Genomic DNA, 16,349 nt, shown 5'->3' with positions numbered 1-16,349 from the left:
CTTCAGAAACAACCCAACAAAGCTCGGAGCAATTTTCCTAAAGGCCACACCCGCTACCTCAATTCTCTCTCCCTCTCCTTTCGGCAGCCCCACAATCCTCCTCGTTTTCCCTCTCTCTCTCTCTCTCTCTCCCCCTCACCCCCTCGCTTCTGATTGAGTTGAGGTCACAGTCAAAGCCGGCCACAAGAACAAATTGAAAACAGGTTGGGAGAAAAGCAGCAAAGAAATTCCAGAATGGAAGAGGAGGGGCGGTGCAATGCGTTATTTAGCCCAGGTGAGGGGAAAGGTCCCCAGCTCAGGGCTCCATATTGTTTTCGGGAAAACACCGAGGGGATCTGGGGGTTGCTCTGGGCCTGGCCTCTCTATCCTGCTTTGCTATAGTGCCCAGGGAGAAGCACGGCTCTGTCTGCATCTCCCCACCTTTCCTTTGCTTGGGCAAATGTAGAAAGACATTCTGAGACCTTGCTAGTGACAAAATGCATCTTTAAACGCCTCACACCTATCAGTTGCAGCTGGTTTGTTTCTTCCAGAACATGATGTTATTTTAATGCATGTAATGATTCTCACCTTTATTGTGATGGTAGTATGAGGCAGTGGAAAGAGAGTGGGTTTGAGGGGCAGAAGAGACCTAGACCAGGCTCAGCACTTATGAACTATGTTACCTAGGGATAGATGATTTAACTCTTAGAGACTGCTTCTTCAGCTGAAAAGGAGATGATCGTAGCCATTGCAGAGAATCAGGTGAGGATTAGAGAAGATAACAGAGTACACCTGATACATGGACCGTTTACAAATGTCAGTGTTCCCCTAAGCCCTGCTACCTCACCCTCACGGGGTCTTATTAATTTGTCTGATGGCAAAATTTTTACTTGTCACACTCAGTTGCTTTTAGGTATCTAACTCCTTAAAAGCTTCCTGTTTTTTGCAAAAGGAAGTGATTTTGGAAGGAAGGAAGGAAGACAGAAAGCAAGCAATAAAGGAAGCAAGGAGAGAAGGAATGGAAATGTTCATTTAGCTCTTATGACATCAACAATGCTAGGCATTTTTACTTATGTTACCTTGTTTAAACATTCAAAACAGCCTGTCTTGATTAAAATTCAATACAACTTAATGAATTAAGTTAATTGTGCTTTTACAGATACGGAAACAGGTTCAAGGAAGGTTAAATAACTTGCCTACAAAGATCCACCCAGGAATGGTAGAGTAAAGGCTGGAACCAGGACAGTTGGGAGCCAAAGTCTGTGCTTTTCCTACCACACATTTGCCTCCAGAGTGCAAGGTGCTTAAGGCAGGAATTGTGTTTTGGTCACCTCTGTGTTATAGGTGTCCAACATAAGGCTGGCCATATGGTTGTTCGCTGAATTCTGTGAAGCTGAACTTCAGTGGTTGAAGTTCAATCATTGGATCCACTCCCAATTCCTGACATCTAATGTCAGCACCTGACATTAGAATTCTCTTTCTTGCTCTAGCCAGGCTGCATCCTTAATGATCTATCTGCAGTAAATAGGAAGCATGTGGCACTGAAAGAAAAATAAGGGATCCAATAAAGGCAGCGGTGGTCTAGCAAATATCTGGAGTTTCTATGTGCCAGGCAGTGTGCTAGACTCATCCTCATGCCTGCCCTCTAGTGGACGTCTGTTGCTTTAACTTGCTGTAAAGCCATGCCTCCTTCTGTCAATAGCACCTCAGTATTCCACTGGAGAGCCAGCTCTCCCCCAATCTCAGTCAATATGATTTAGGTAGAGCTAAGGCCCCCTCCATCCTTCAGAGACTGGCATGTGATCAGTGGTCAGACATTCCATGTCAGAGGCCAAAAAAAAAAAAAAAAACAAGTGACACAAGTGACTCAGGCCTGATCGATCAGACTAACTCCTGGGACAGAGACCAAGTCCTAATGACATCATTTGAAGCCCTGGCCCCAGTGGTGTCTGAAGCTAGATCTATCCTTGGATATTTCAGATACGTGAGTCAATAATTTTTTTCTTTTCTGCCAAAGTTAGCTTCCTTTTGTTTTCTGTTGCTCACAATCAGTGGTCCTACCAGATATAAATCCTATGAGGTAAGTTTTATGATTGCCATTTTATAGGTGAAAAACAATGCCTGCAGATCTAAAGCAAGTTGCCCAAGGTCATAGTCCATCTAAATAACAAGGCTGGAACTCAAATTCAGAGCTGTCAGACTCCAAAACCCGAGCCTTTCCTATCATCAATCACTGCCTAGGATGAGGGATACAAAGGCTCTATCACGCAGCAAGAATTTACTGAGTATCTCCAATGTCCTGCTTCCTCTGGCCCAGTCCTCCTCGCTTCCTGGGCTCCCTTCCTCCCTCACTCATTCCACCATGCTGGCATCCTCCCTCCCCACCTCACATGCCAAACATGCTCCCACCACAGGGCCTTTGCACCTGGGCTTTTCACACCTGGAGAGCTCTTCCCCATATCTTTGCATGGCTCACTCCCTCTCCTTTCCCAGATCCTCGTTTAAATGTCACTTCCTCAGAAAGGCCTTCTCCAGCCACCCAGTCTAAAGGAGCATCCACTGTCACCCTCTATCCACATCCCCTTTCCTTACTTCTCATCACAAAATTTACTGCTATCTCTCACATGTTGACGAATTGCTGTATTGTCTATATCCCCCACTGTAAGCCCCGTGAGTCCTGTAAGCTTTGCACACTTATGACGGTGCCTGTACACAGCAGGTTCTCCGCAAATATTTGCCTAGTGAGTGAATGTATCTATTGTGTGCTGTAAACTGAGCTGATGGCTGGGAACACCGATGTCAAGAAGAATGTCTTAGTTTGAGTTGCCTTGAAAGCAGAGGCTAAGACAATAGCTTGGGTGCAGAAGGTTTATGTGGGAGATGGTACAGGAAGCAGGCATAGGGGAAAGGGAAGACAGAGACAGGGAAGAGGACAAGTCAATATAAAAGTGTGTCACCGAGTTTGCTGTCGTGCACAATGGGAGCTCGATTCTGCAGGGGCCTTTTAAGAAGTGAACAGGATACCTCCCGGAATTGTTTGGCCGGAAGTCAGTGAACTGGAGCACTTAGCCCCTAATTTCTGATCCTCATTGGTTGAGTCCCCCACGCAGGGGTGTTAATTTCCCCGCACTTTTTTTTTAGCTGTCCTTGCACATGGGCCTAGGGAGCTCCATCAGTCTTGCACGAGGATGTGGGGCAGAAATTGCAAGTGTGTGTTTGAGGTCACTGGCAGCACAGAGTGACCCTGGGTGTGCATAGAACTGCTCACCACAGCTGTGCCTGAGAGACATGGACCAAGAGGACATGACATGGCCCCAGAGGTATCTGCCATAAAAATGTTCTCTGCCTTTGAGGAGTTTCTGGAAAGAGCAACTGACATGTCTTCCTCATGGAGGTTGAGAACAAACTTGTTGGCCCCGCTGCTGACACAGTGCACAAGCAGTTATCAAACATCCTCTAGGTGCCAGGGAAAGGACTACAACTGTGGACACAGCTCTGAATCACAGGAGCAAGGCCCCTTTCCTGAGGTGCTCCCACTTGAGCAAGGGAGCATTGCAAGGGCTGCTTTTATGTGCAATCCACCAAGGAGTCCTGCAACTTATTATTAAAACAGAATTTAATAATATTAACCATAGCATTAATATGCACTTGGCTAATAGAGCCTTCCCTTTTCTACAGTTGGATTAGGGCCATAGAAGCCCTCGTCATCCCCACTGTCTCGAGGACAAATGATGCTGATGTATTTGGCTGCAGCGGGTATTGCTAACATGTGTGAGGAGAGCTGATTTGGGGACCAGACTGGGGAGGAGGAGGAAGGTCATGGAAAGCCAGGTCCCCCTGCCCCCTCCACTCTCTAAGGACCATAGTGTGTGTTTATCACTTTCGAAGCACTCACCCATGGGTGGTTTTCTTTCCTTTTCTTCCTTTTTAAAATCACATTCCCAAATGTTATACTATCATGAGGTGGGAAGAACCAACTGTACAATGTGCTTCTCATCAGATTCTTAGTTCCTCTCCTACTTCCAGCTTTCTCTGGGCTTCATTCACGTCATTCGACATCTCTCTCTCTGTGCAAAAAGGTTTTCCCGTGAGGTTGCTGACGGTGGGCCCCGTGAGCCCCTCTGTTCACAAATGCGATGAGACGGCACATTATCTGGCAGGGCTGAAGTGATTGTTTTCATTTTGTCAGGAAGAAAAGAAAGGCTCAGAGAGTTAAGGCAAGTTGCCCAATCACACAGCTACTACACAGTGAGGCTAGGATTTGAACCCGGGTTGATCCAATTCCAAAGCCTGTGGTTTCTCCACCACAACACATGCTTCCTAATTGCCTTGTCTCTGTGAGCCTCAGTCTCCTTGTCTCTAAGAGAAAGATGTCAGTCTCTCCTCTGCAAGGGAGTCATGAGGAGTGAAATAAATTAAGTCTGTAACAGCACTTTATAATCTGCAAAGCATGACGCACATGTAAGGGGTTATGGTTAAGGGAAATTCACACGTGCCAGGTAAGGTGACAAAAATGTCAGATAGCTGCTTCTGGAGTTAGCAGGAGGAAGAGGAGGCCTCCTTTGGGAGGTACTGAGGTGTGTTAATGTTCAGCCCTGAGGACATACCGGGCCACACAACGTGTGACTGCAAAGAACTCTTCTTCTGCCAGTTTTCTGAAGAGCTGGCGTCTTCTCTTCCATCATCTCAGCTGAAGCTCCACCTCTTCAGAACCCTCTGCACCACCCCATCTAATGCAAACCCCTACTGCGGCTCTCGATTGTGCCTCATCCTAGAACGCTTGGTTTTCTTCCATGCACTAGTGACATCCTGTAGTTGCTGTGTTTGTCAGTTTATTTACCTGTTTATTTTCATTTTATTACTAAACTGTTAGCTCCATGAGTTCAGGAGCCTCGTCCACCTTGTTCTTGATTTCCCCAGTGTCTAGCAGAGTGTGGAGGGCACAGTAGTTACTCATTAAAGATCCACAGAATGAATGAGGGAGGGGTGAAGCCTGAGAGGTAACTAATGACTCAACCAAGGTTTTGTAAACATGTTGAGACAACTTGTGCTCATCTTTTAAGTTTTGGCTCATGCCCAATATCTTTAACAAAGCTCTTTTTGGCCACCCTTTGCCTCTGCCTGGTAAGGTTTAGGGTCCCTCATCTGGGTGCCCACTGTTCCCTGTGTCTCCTTCCATTGTGGTGCTTAACTTGTTGTCTTGTGATTACCTATTTAGCCGTCTTCCTCCCCCACGGACAGGGAGAATTTATGGAAGGAACCTGGCCTGTCTTAATGACCATCTGAGCCCTAGAGCCTGGGCTTATGCACAAAGAGTGAGTCAATGAACAAGCACGGCTTCCTTTCCCAGTTGGAAGAAATCCCATGGGGTGCAGGGGGAATGCCAGGGCTTCCTTGTGCAAGGACCTTCAAGTTATGTTGGAAAGAGCAATCCAGTGAGGCCACTGGATCTCATGCGAAAGGGCCCTGACAGGGATCCAGGAGACTGGCCTGTGTCCCTGCCTCCCTGTGAGACACTGTAAAACTCAGCTCACCTCCACCTGCCAAAGCAAATGACCATAATAGAAAGAATGTCCATCTAGCTCTCTCCTTTGCCCAATTCGATAGTTGACCCCAATATTCTGACTCCTCTTTATTTTCCTCTATGTTTTCCCAGCACTTTACTTCCTCAGTCTTGGCCTGGGCTCTTTGTCTACCTGCCAGAGCCTCACACCCCAGGAAATCTCCCCAATTAATGTTATTCCTTCTTAATGTCTGACTAGCCCTGGAGTCCCTGCCCAGTCGAGCCCACCTCCACCGTCCACAATGGCTGCCCATTAGCCCTCGGACTCCTCTCCCTTTACAACGAGGACGGCCTCTCTCTTCCCACAGCCCTCTCCTTTTGTAAAACCCTTTACAGTTTATGGTGCACGCCCTCACCATCTCGTCATATTTAAGCTTCACAGATGCTTGGCGAGGTGGACACGCCGTGGTAGAAGTGAAAATTCCCATTTTACAGAAGGGAAACCAAATCTCGGGAAAGAAACGTGTCTACCTGAAGAGGTACTGGACCAGATCACAGATTCCTAACTCCCGATCCAGTACTTTAGTAGCTGTACCATGTGCTCTTTTCTCTTCATTCAGGCTGTGAGCTGAGTCATGACTAAAGCAGCCTTATAACCACCCCCTGCAGTGGCTGACGAGGAACCGCCCTTACTGAGTCCTCCACACACGTTTACTGAGTTAGACAGTTAAATTTACTAAGGCACCAATATTAAATCCCCTTTGAGGAGGGAAAAGTAGCAGGACAGGCAAACATTGTGCTCAGCCCTGAGTTTGAGTCCTGACTTTGCTAAATGACTCTAAGTAAATGACTTCATCTTTCTCAGTCTCATTTTCCACATCTGTAATATGGATGTGAAAATACCTATCTCAAGGGAATCAATGAAATCCTATGAGAATTTAGATAGTGTATGCAGAGCACTGAGCACACTGCTTTGCACATGGTAAACAATAAATGGCAACTTTATTGTTATTATTACTGTTATTATGAAAAATACTAATTCGTGAAACATTTCATAGGGGGTGGGCAGAAAAGAAAAAATTCAAAAAACCAGGGAAAGTGAGTTACGCTCATGTATTTAGCATTACTTGCTATTCCCAAACCAGAATTGCACAAACTATGTGCCCAGAGATTAAAAAATGCTGAATGCCCGAAGCTTCCCTCCCTTTTCTAAATATAAACCTCAAAGTCCATGGTTAGCAGATAGCTGGGATATCTTTGGTAGATAACGGAGACTGTATTTCTTCTTCTCCCCTAAGGTGGGAGAAGAACTCAAGCTTCAAACCCAAATCTGACCAGGACCCTCCAGAGGCACCCTCTGGGGACCACGTTAAGGCACCAGGAGGATTGAATGAGATCCTGAGCCCATTCTGTTCCCCACACCCACTCCCCCTCCACATTCGCATGTGCACGTAGACGAAAATGCACATCCCCCTTCCCATCCCATCCCTGAAGGCAGCAAGCATCCAGAAGGGTGGAGAGAAGGCCTGGGCAAAGATGAGTCAGGGTTTCTGGTCGTGCGAGCAACACCATTTCACCAGGCTGAGGTGAATCATTGAGACGGAGGTGGGACCTGGGAGGTGGCAGAGAGAGGTAGATTTCCGTGTGTGTGTGTGTGTGTGTGTGTGTGTGTGTGAGAGAGAGAGAGAGAGAGAGAGAGAGAGAGAAAGAGAGAGAAAGAGAAACAGAGATGGAGACAGAAAGACACCAAGACCAAGAGACACAAAAAGGAAGGAAGGAAAGAAGAAAGGTTAACCAGAAGGGCCACCACTGGGGATAGATGCCCTTAAACATGTGACCAGGGCAGCCTGACCTCGGATGCCACCTCTCCCAGGGGCACACTATGTGGGAGGAAGAGGAGGGAGAGTGCGTAGGTGATGTCATTTTCACCCAACTCCCCTCATCCATCCCTCCCACCCACATACAGATTTTTTTCATTCAATTATAATGACTCTCTTGCTTCTTCATTTATATTAAAATTTTCCTTTAAATAGAGAAAAGGAAATAAGTCCTCTCTTTAATCCACAATGAGAACTCTAAAAGGGTTTTTAGGCTTGGAAAATTTGGCTGGTCAGTTTTTCCTACGTTGTAGTAACCACCTTGGGTTACCCTGAACAAGTAAATATGTTTTATAAGCTTCTAATTCACACCTAACCCTGTGAGTTTATAGCTTTACATACACTACATATATATATATATTTACACACACACATATATATAAAATATATATATGACACACACATATACAATATACATAATCACACACAAATACTTACATATATGAATGCGTATCTTTGTGCTGTAAGGAATCCCTCAAATTCGTACAGCCCATTAGGGTTTACAAAGCACTCTCTCTCCTCATTTGATCTTCACAACTAATCCTGCGAGGCAGGCAGGTTAGGATTATCACCCCCAGTTTACAGGCACCTGTGGTTAAGGTAGAGGCTCCAGGACCCACAGGTCTCCGAAAGGTCGCAGTCCATATCACAGTTCCTCTCTCCACAGTCACCCAGACTGACTGCGTGGGCCTAGGTAGTGCGATGCCCACTTCTGGACGTGCAAGGACCCAAAGCCAGTGGGAGGCCTGAGCCATCATCTGTTTCCAGGCTTCACTTTACAGAGTGGAAGACTAAAGCTCAGAGTGTCACTGCTAGCCTAAATGGTGCTTCTGTGCAAATCAGAAAAAAGAAAAAGAAAAGAGCATCTCTTCTTTAAGACACTTTCCTTCCATGTATCTGAGTATTGTTAGAACAAGACACTCGATCAGTGATTAACACGTGTCTGCGATGTCCACAATTGGAATGGCGAGCTTAGGTGCAGCAGCACTGTGCACTGTAACACCTGTGAAACCGTACTTGACCTCCCTGGGAGCGGGCGCTCAGCCAAGGTCAGGGAAGAGAGAACAGCAAAAGAGAAAGAAAGGAAGGTCAGCTGCGAGAAGGACCACCTGGCTCTCTGAGGTCTAAAAAGACAACTCATTTCACTTAAAGGACAACTGAGAGAAGCATAATTTGTGTTTAGTAAGCACTTAACCCTTCCTGATACTTACAGTAACCCTGTGAGAGTGGGACATTAACTACTGCTTGCATTTCTGTCTTGCTTTCTCAACTGATAGTAATATGATTATTAACAATAACAGTGACAATTCATAGGATTTAAGCATTCACAATACTAGTTACTATGCCTGCTATTTCATATACATTTCATTTCAGCTTCCCAACAAGTCTATGAGATAACTATTTCCACAGATTAACAGATGAATATATCAAGATTCAGAGAGGTACAGTAATGTGACCAAGGTTACTTGGTAAATTGCACAGCTGAGATTTGGGTTTTACAAGGAAGGGTAGAGGTTAGAGGTCGTTTCACATCCTCTGAAGGTGACCGAAATGCTTTGCATTCTCAATAAGTACTAACTTTCCTGGCACAACAGAAGAATCCTACTTTGCATATGGGGCCTCAGTATCTCTGACTTCTCATTCTGTGTGCTTTCCAGTATCTCACCGTCTACTCCTTCCTTTAATCACATCGATGCTGTTGATGAACGAAACCATCTAGGCAATGTATTCATGGAGTCTCTGCTCCTGCCCAGCCTTTCCCCAGTGCCCAGGTTGCCTCCCTGTTTCCACCTCTCCCTCACTGGGTGCCCAGTGGATGTCAACGGATACGAACAGTCATCATAAAAAAGAAAGACAAAACAAAACCAGAACCAGAAGTCTGCCACAACATGCAAAGCGCCATCTTTAGATTCCAATAGAACTGGACCTCCTGCCTTTAGCATCCTCTTATGTAAAACAGGAATAAGAAGTACTCCCCCTTTGATGGAATGCTTTAAGGATTCAATGTAATGTAAAATGTCCAACCTAGTGCTTGCCCTTGATGCATAAAATATATTCCCCCAAGGCAAGCGGAAGTGGCTATGGGTCGAGGCACTCACATGGCACTAGAACTTACAGTGTATGTGGCACTTACTAGTAGGCCATCCAAAGCTTCACTACAACTCCTTCTGCTCTCCCTTTGCTGACTATACTTCAATGACTACACCCTCCTTAGTGCTCCCTGAGCATGCCCCAGGGCCTTTGCTATTGCTATGTCCTCAGCCTGGAGCAGTCTTCATCCAGCGAGCCACATGGTTTACTCCCTCACATCTTTCAGGTCTGTGCTCAAATGTCACCTCCTTAGAGAGACATGCCCTGATCTCCTTAACTAAAATAGCACCCCTCAACCTCTATTCCCCATACTCTGTTTTATTTTTCTTTCAAACACATACTACTCTTTGACATCATATTGCACGTCTATTATTTTATCATCATCCTCTCTCCACTAGAACATAGTTCCAGGATAGGAGCTAGTTCAGTGCCTTATCCTCAGCTTTGAGAATAGTGTTTAGTACATGCAGGTGCTCAACAAGTGGTTACTGAATGACTTAATTCATAGTTCTTCATGAAACTCTGAGAGGCTTAACGAGGCTGGCATTCTGATACCCATTTTACTCATGAATAAACTGAGGTCCAGGGAGGTGAAGAAACTTCTCCAAAGCCCTTCAGCTGGTAGGTGACAGAAGCAGGACTAGCAAACTGAGCTGCCAGACTCAAATCCAAAAGTTCTTTCCATTCGCTAAGTTATATTTCCTATTACTGCTCCTCTTCACCTCCAAGTAGACCCTGGGAAATTGGTGTTATTTGGGATTCTGTCTCCTAGGTGAGAGGCCACAAGAGATGGAGGTGTGATGTCTCCACGTGTTCTCCACCCAGACACAGGCCTTGCTATATTTCCATGGACAAACTAGAGCCCTGGCTCTCAGCTGGGAGTAGGCAGACCAGCCACTAGCAGCCAAAAGGAGGAAGAGACTGGTAGGTTGGGAGAATGTGGGAATGGGGCAGGAGGAGGATTGCTGTAGCCATTGCCAAGGCTCCAGAGAGCCAGGCAGGAGAAGCCCAATTGCCCTTTCAGAGTAATTTCCACTCTGTAAAGAGATGATGACTTATACATCATTGCCTGAGGTTTCTACTTGCCTATTGCGGATGGCCAAGTCCTGCAGGGGAGAGAGCAACTCCTGACCCTCTGGTTCCCAGGCAGGAAAGGAACCTGGACTTGGACTTGGGCTGTTCTCTGACTGACTTTCTACTTTGTGACTCACAAGCCCTCTCTGGACCTCGGTTGTCCCATTTATTTAAAGAACTGTTGGGCCTAGAGTAGCTCTGGAGATTGGTTTGGGGAAGATGGTGCAGAGAAAAGCATGTGCCATGGACCAGACCAAGCGTTGTTTCTTGCCATAGGCCAGACACTGTGCTGGGTGTTCTACACACACAAACTCCTTAATCCTCACAGAAATACTGTGAGGTTGGCTTTAGGATCTTCATTCTGCAGTTGAAGAAATGGTGGTGCAACCTCAGTGAACATCTCCAAACTCACACAGACCTCAACACTTTTGAGATTAGAATTTACAGCTATCCAGGCTCTTAATAATTTGTCCCTCTCAAACATGAAGTCGAAATATTGTCACCTGACATCCTCAAAGTCAGAGCTGGGGCTCTTAATGAACAATGAAGCGAATCTTCTATTTCCAGATGGAGAAACAGGCACAGAAAGGAAAGTGATTTACCTGAGGTCACATAGCTGGATAAAAAGAGTCCAGTTAGAACCAAACCAGATTTTTCTACTGAACTAGAAAGGGAATGAATGTGTCAATGGTAGTCTACATTTTATCATTATTGCCCAGTTGAAAGGAAGGGGGTCAAGAGTGTGCTGAAGGGCTTCCAAGAAAGGTTTCCCTCTCTCTTAAGATAGAGGAACAGAGAGTCTATGTCTGCTTCTGAACATATGTGGATACAGCGCTTAGCAGCCTTGCCAGCCATTCTGTGATCCATGCCACGTAGCCATTGTGCTACCAGCCTGAGGAAGGAACCAATGCACAGCGGAGGCAGAAACAAGGGCATTTCAGAGACCCCGAGCTGAATGCCTGAAATGACATCTTTGGATACACCCTACCTTGGGACTTCTGGTAACAAGATATAATACATTCCCTTATCATTTAAATAAATTTGATTTGAGGTTATTGTCACTAATAGCCAAAGGCCATCTCACTCCTTCCTGTGGCTCTTATATGCAGACTGCTTTGTGACCCAGTCACAGTTCTCATTTACGGTATTACAACCTATCGAGTAATAAGTCAGGAGTTATTAGTCACAAATAAAAAAGATAAAATAATTAAGAGTGTTTGGTTTTTTTGATAATTTAGATCAATGGTCCTCAAACTTTATCATGCATCAGGATCACCTGGGGAAGTCTGGCTAAAACACAGATTGCAGAAACCCATCTCCAAAATTATTAATTCAGAAGGTCTGTAGTGAGGCTTAAGAATTTAAGTTTCTGGCCAGGCATGGTGGCTCATGTCTGTAATCTCAGCATTTTGGGAGGCTGAGGTGGGAGAATTGCTTGAGCCTAGGAGTTCTAGACCAACCTGGGCAACCTAATGAGATCCTGACTCGACAAGTAATTTCAAAATTAGCCAGGTAGAGTGGCACATGCCTATAGTCTCAGCTACTCAGGAGACTTAGGCAGGAGGATCACTTAAGCCCAGAAGTTCGAGGCTGCAGTGAGCCATGATCATGCCACTGCACTCCAGCTGTTGTGACAGAGCAATACCCTGTCTCATAAAGAAAAAAATTCTGTGAACATATGAAAGTAAAATTCAAAGGAAATCAAGCAGATGGGAAAGGGGAGGAGGGGATGGGTAAATTCACACCTAACAGGTACAATGAACACTAACTGACGGAAGGGCACACTTATAATTTCTGTTCAAACTATACAAAAGCAGATTATGTAACCAAAACATATGTACCCCTATAAAATTCCAAAATTAAAAAAAAGAATTTAAATTTCTAACGAGTTCCCAGCTAATGCTATTGCTGCTGGCCTGAGGATCATATTTTGAAAACTGATTGAGACAATTGTGTAATAGTTTCCCTCACAGTTATTTGCATATAAATATGATTTCTAGAGCAGGAGGAAAAAGGAGTAGAACTACAGCTAGTAGTCATTCACCTGGAAACTTCTAGGGGAGTAGGTCTTGCATGGACTACCATCCTTGACCTGTGTCATGCAGAATTAAGGGTTGAGATTCAAGGCTCCAGACGCCTAGTGCTTTAGACTCCAAGAGCTTAGGATATAGGTACCATGACTGAGAGATGACACAGAATGAGTATCCTACTTGCATTCCCTGCTGGAGGCAGCAGCTAACTTGTTTGAGAGATCACAAAGGAACTAACTATTGTCATTATTAGCGTGTTATTATATCACTTAGACTTTATAAATTCCTTCTACATCCATCATCTCATTAAATCTTCATAATGACACCGTAAGGATGATCATTATGATTATAAACAGGATAAGGAGGAGGAGGAAGAGGAGGTGGAAGAAGAATTGTAGACAGAGGAGAAGTAGAAGGAGGAAGATGATTCCCATTGTACAGATTTGGAAACCGAGGCTGAATGACTTGTCCCTGTCATCCAGCAGGTAAATTCCTGTGTTAAGACTCAAACCCAGGTCTGTCTGCCACTAAATTCTCTACCAAACCATACTATTTTCAGAGAGTTGGCACAGTCATTAACTATGGATAAGAAAAGTAATATGTAGGAATGTTAGGGCTATCTCACCTTCCAAAATAAGGCTAACTTCCTGCTTTGGAAACACCTCATGTGCCCCAATAACCCACCAAGTATCTTCATTCACCTAGAAACAGCAAAGGCCCCTAAAATGAGGCAGAAAAACCAAGGATAAGTCAAAATAACTACCAAAATGTTGTAGGAGACTCTTCCATGACCTCATCTCAAGGCTATTACCTATTATTTAAGATGCAGTTCTAGGGAGTGTGACTTTCTCATTACTAAGCCCATCATATAATTCAGAGACCATCCTTTTTAATGACAGCTACAAGAAGTGATGGAAGGCAATATAGTAGTGAAGGAAGAGACAGAAAGACTATCAAAAGCAGACAGAGCCTGCGGAACCCATACTTGCTCTTGAGATGATTTACACACTTTGAAATAGACATTTTGATCAAAAGGAAAGACAATAAAAAAATAAGCAGCCACCTACCTATTTCCCTGAGTAAACCCACAGCATCTGATCACCAGCAGAGCTGGCTCAGCCTCTCAGGATGGCCTGGTCCAGAATAAAGAGCATGGTGATCTTGAATAGGTCACTGAACATCTCTGAGCCTCTACCTCCTCTTCTTTATAACTGAAGGTCGTCACGCCTTCCTTGCAGCATCGTGAGGACTGGCAGTATGATACAGAAAGATCCTAAGAGTCTCTTGTCCAAAGTAGGCCCTAAATAATAGGGAGCTCTTGTGATTTTGATAACGATGTGTGTGTGAGCCAGGGGGGCAGAGAAGAGACTCAGATGGGTTGGCTGCCAGGTTTGGCTTACATAGACATGGGCACTTCCTAGTTAACCAGGACTTTGACACGAGCTTCAAATATTATTTCTAAATTCATAAGTTGCTAAACCAAGCAGTTCATGGGCCTTACTTCACAAATTATTACTTTGCTGTTTCAAAAGCCTCCCATAACGAGAACCAGCCCTCTGCAAGGCAGGCAAAGAATCAGAGTTGAGTCCCACAAGGAAAGAATTCTCTCAGGGTCTATAGACACATGGAATACATTTTATGGCCAGTGTTGGTTGGATTTTTAGCAAGGGGAGAAAAGGCCAAAATGGTTTATAGAAAAATCACAGTGGCATAGATTAGTACTGAGATATGTCTTGTTCTAAAACTGTAACTATTAATATTATGGATGACGCCTCCCATGTCATTGACAGCATATTTCTAACATAGGTTGGACTCCTGGTGAAAGGAAAAGAAAAGTCACTCTTGGTGGGAGAAAGATTGTGGGGCTCCTATTTTTGAGTGGCTTCTGCGTATGTCTGTATCCCTCACCAGGGTAAGCAAAACGTCTCTTAAAATTTTTGTTACAGCCTTCCCTAGTAGGTGCTATGTGAAACGTAACTAGATTGACTGGAGGGCAAGTGAACTGCTGAAACACAGTACTTTACTATTTGAGCCGTAGATCGTAACCAACATGGGTGAAAATGTTTCCACGGGAAAATGTGGTCAGAGTTCCCTTCCGTGCTGCAGTGCCAGAAACACCTTTCCCTTGCAGGCTTTCACTGACTTCTGAGAGGCTGCGTGTTGTAATGGAAAGAGCTCTATATTTGGAGCAAGATGACATGAGTTCCAGTCCAGTTTTCCTGCTCTATGAATTGAATGACCCTAAACTCTCTAAGTCTCAGTTTCCTTCTCTGTCCAACAGGCATAAAAACTCCTACTCCCTTGGAGTTTTGTGAGCCGAAAGGAAAATAACACTGGCAGAATCACTTTGAAAGCCGTAAAGCTCCCAATACGATTTTGAAGAGTTGCGAGTAACTCTCCAATCTGCTGGGATGTGAGTCCCTCACACACAACTTCCACAAGAAAGTTGACAGTCATTTCTCAAGGTTACATGGCCAAGGGACCCAGTCCTCTCTGCAGAGATGTGCCTGCTTCTGTCTCTAAGCTGCCTAGGCATCTGTGATCCAAGGACTTCAACTTCCAAAATTCACAAATGGCAACAAATAGAGGACTGAAAGAAAGCAATGGCTGGAACATATGCAGACAATATGTGGTGTAGAGCATGCCGCTTCTTGGGGCCCTCCTGACAGAGTGTAGATTGGATGATGGAAAGTGTGGCACAAGAAGAAGTGCCAGAGTCCAAGAGCAGGTGACTTATTAGGGCAGGGGGTGGAACTTCCTAATGCCCTCTCCCCTCATCCAATCTGAGTTCATTTGCACCACCGATAGCTTCTGCCCTTTATGGCCACTGAAGCATGTTAATAAACCAAACATCAGATTAAAACTCACATCCAAAAGCTATTCATCTCATCTCTAACACTGGTCCTTGAATTTGAGTGATTATGGTAACCCAGGGCAGTAGCCACTGGGGAATTATTAAAGCAAGCCATCTCTGTTCCACAGCAATGGCAGAAGAAAGTACTGAAAATTCCCAATGTGCCTTCTCACTCCTTTATGCTGCAGTGCCATCATAACCAAAGCTCTTACCATAAGAGCTCTTCCCTTAAGCTCCTGCTTAAAGGTCCTTAATAATTCTCCAAGGGCCTCATAAGAAGGTCAAAGCTCTTTTGAGTCACCTTAGATAATGCAGCCCACCCACCATTCTGACCCACTCTCTCCACAAACCATCCCCTCCAGATGCATCCCCAAACACAGCTCACATTTTAATACCTCTGTGTTTTTTCCTATGTTGCTCCCTCAACTTGGTGGATCATTTCACCTTATCCCCTACCCCCAGCAGAGTCTCTCTTATTGAGATCCCCCTCATTTCTAAGGCCCAGTTCAAGTGCCACGTTCTCTAGGAAGACTCTCTTGACCTAAAACCCCCTCCACAGCCCTCTCCATTCCTTTCTCTCTAATCCACAGCTGACTTCTATTATTTGGTGCTAATTTCATTCACACAGAGGACAAAAGAACGTTCAGATTTATACACGTGCTCCAGCCCCTCCCACATTCATGTGTACCCCATCATGGAAACTTCTAAATGCCCCTCTTTCATCATCTGTAGTGTGGGGATAATTGTAATACCTGCCCTGTGGGGTTGGTGTGATAGCAAATGTAGCACAAGTTATGAAAGCAAATTTTAACTTCAGAAATATGATTTCTGATTCATCATGATTTTCAGTATGCCTCCCTAGCAGGTTTGTTTAAGCTCCTGGTAAGCCCAGTCTGATATCTGCATCCTAGGTTCGCAGATCCCATTCTGGCCCAAAGCAA

General features: G+C 44.9%; 1 protein-coding gene across 3 annotated transcripts in view; it reads right to left on the bottom strand.

The window, feature by feature from the left end:
• Positions 1 to 16,349, bottom strand: part of ASTN2 (astrotactin 2) — an 893,996-nt gene that overhangs the window by 63,699 nt on the left and 813,948 nt on the right. The gene's annotated exons all lie outside the window — the stretch shown is intronic.

Source organism: Propithecus coquereli, unplaced genomic scaffold, assembly GCF_000956105.1.
Source record: "Propithecus coquereli isolate 6110/MARCELLA unplaced genomic scaffold, Pcoq_1.0 Scaffold89, whole genome shotgun sequence".
NCBI lineage: Eukaryota > Metazoa > Chordata > Mammalia > Primates > Indriidae > Propithecus > Propithecus coquereli.
This window is presented reverse-complemented; position numbering and strand designations above follow the sequence as displayed.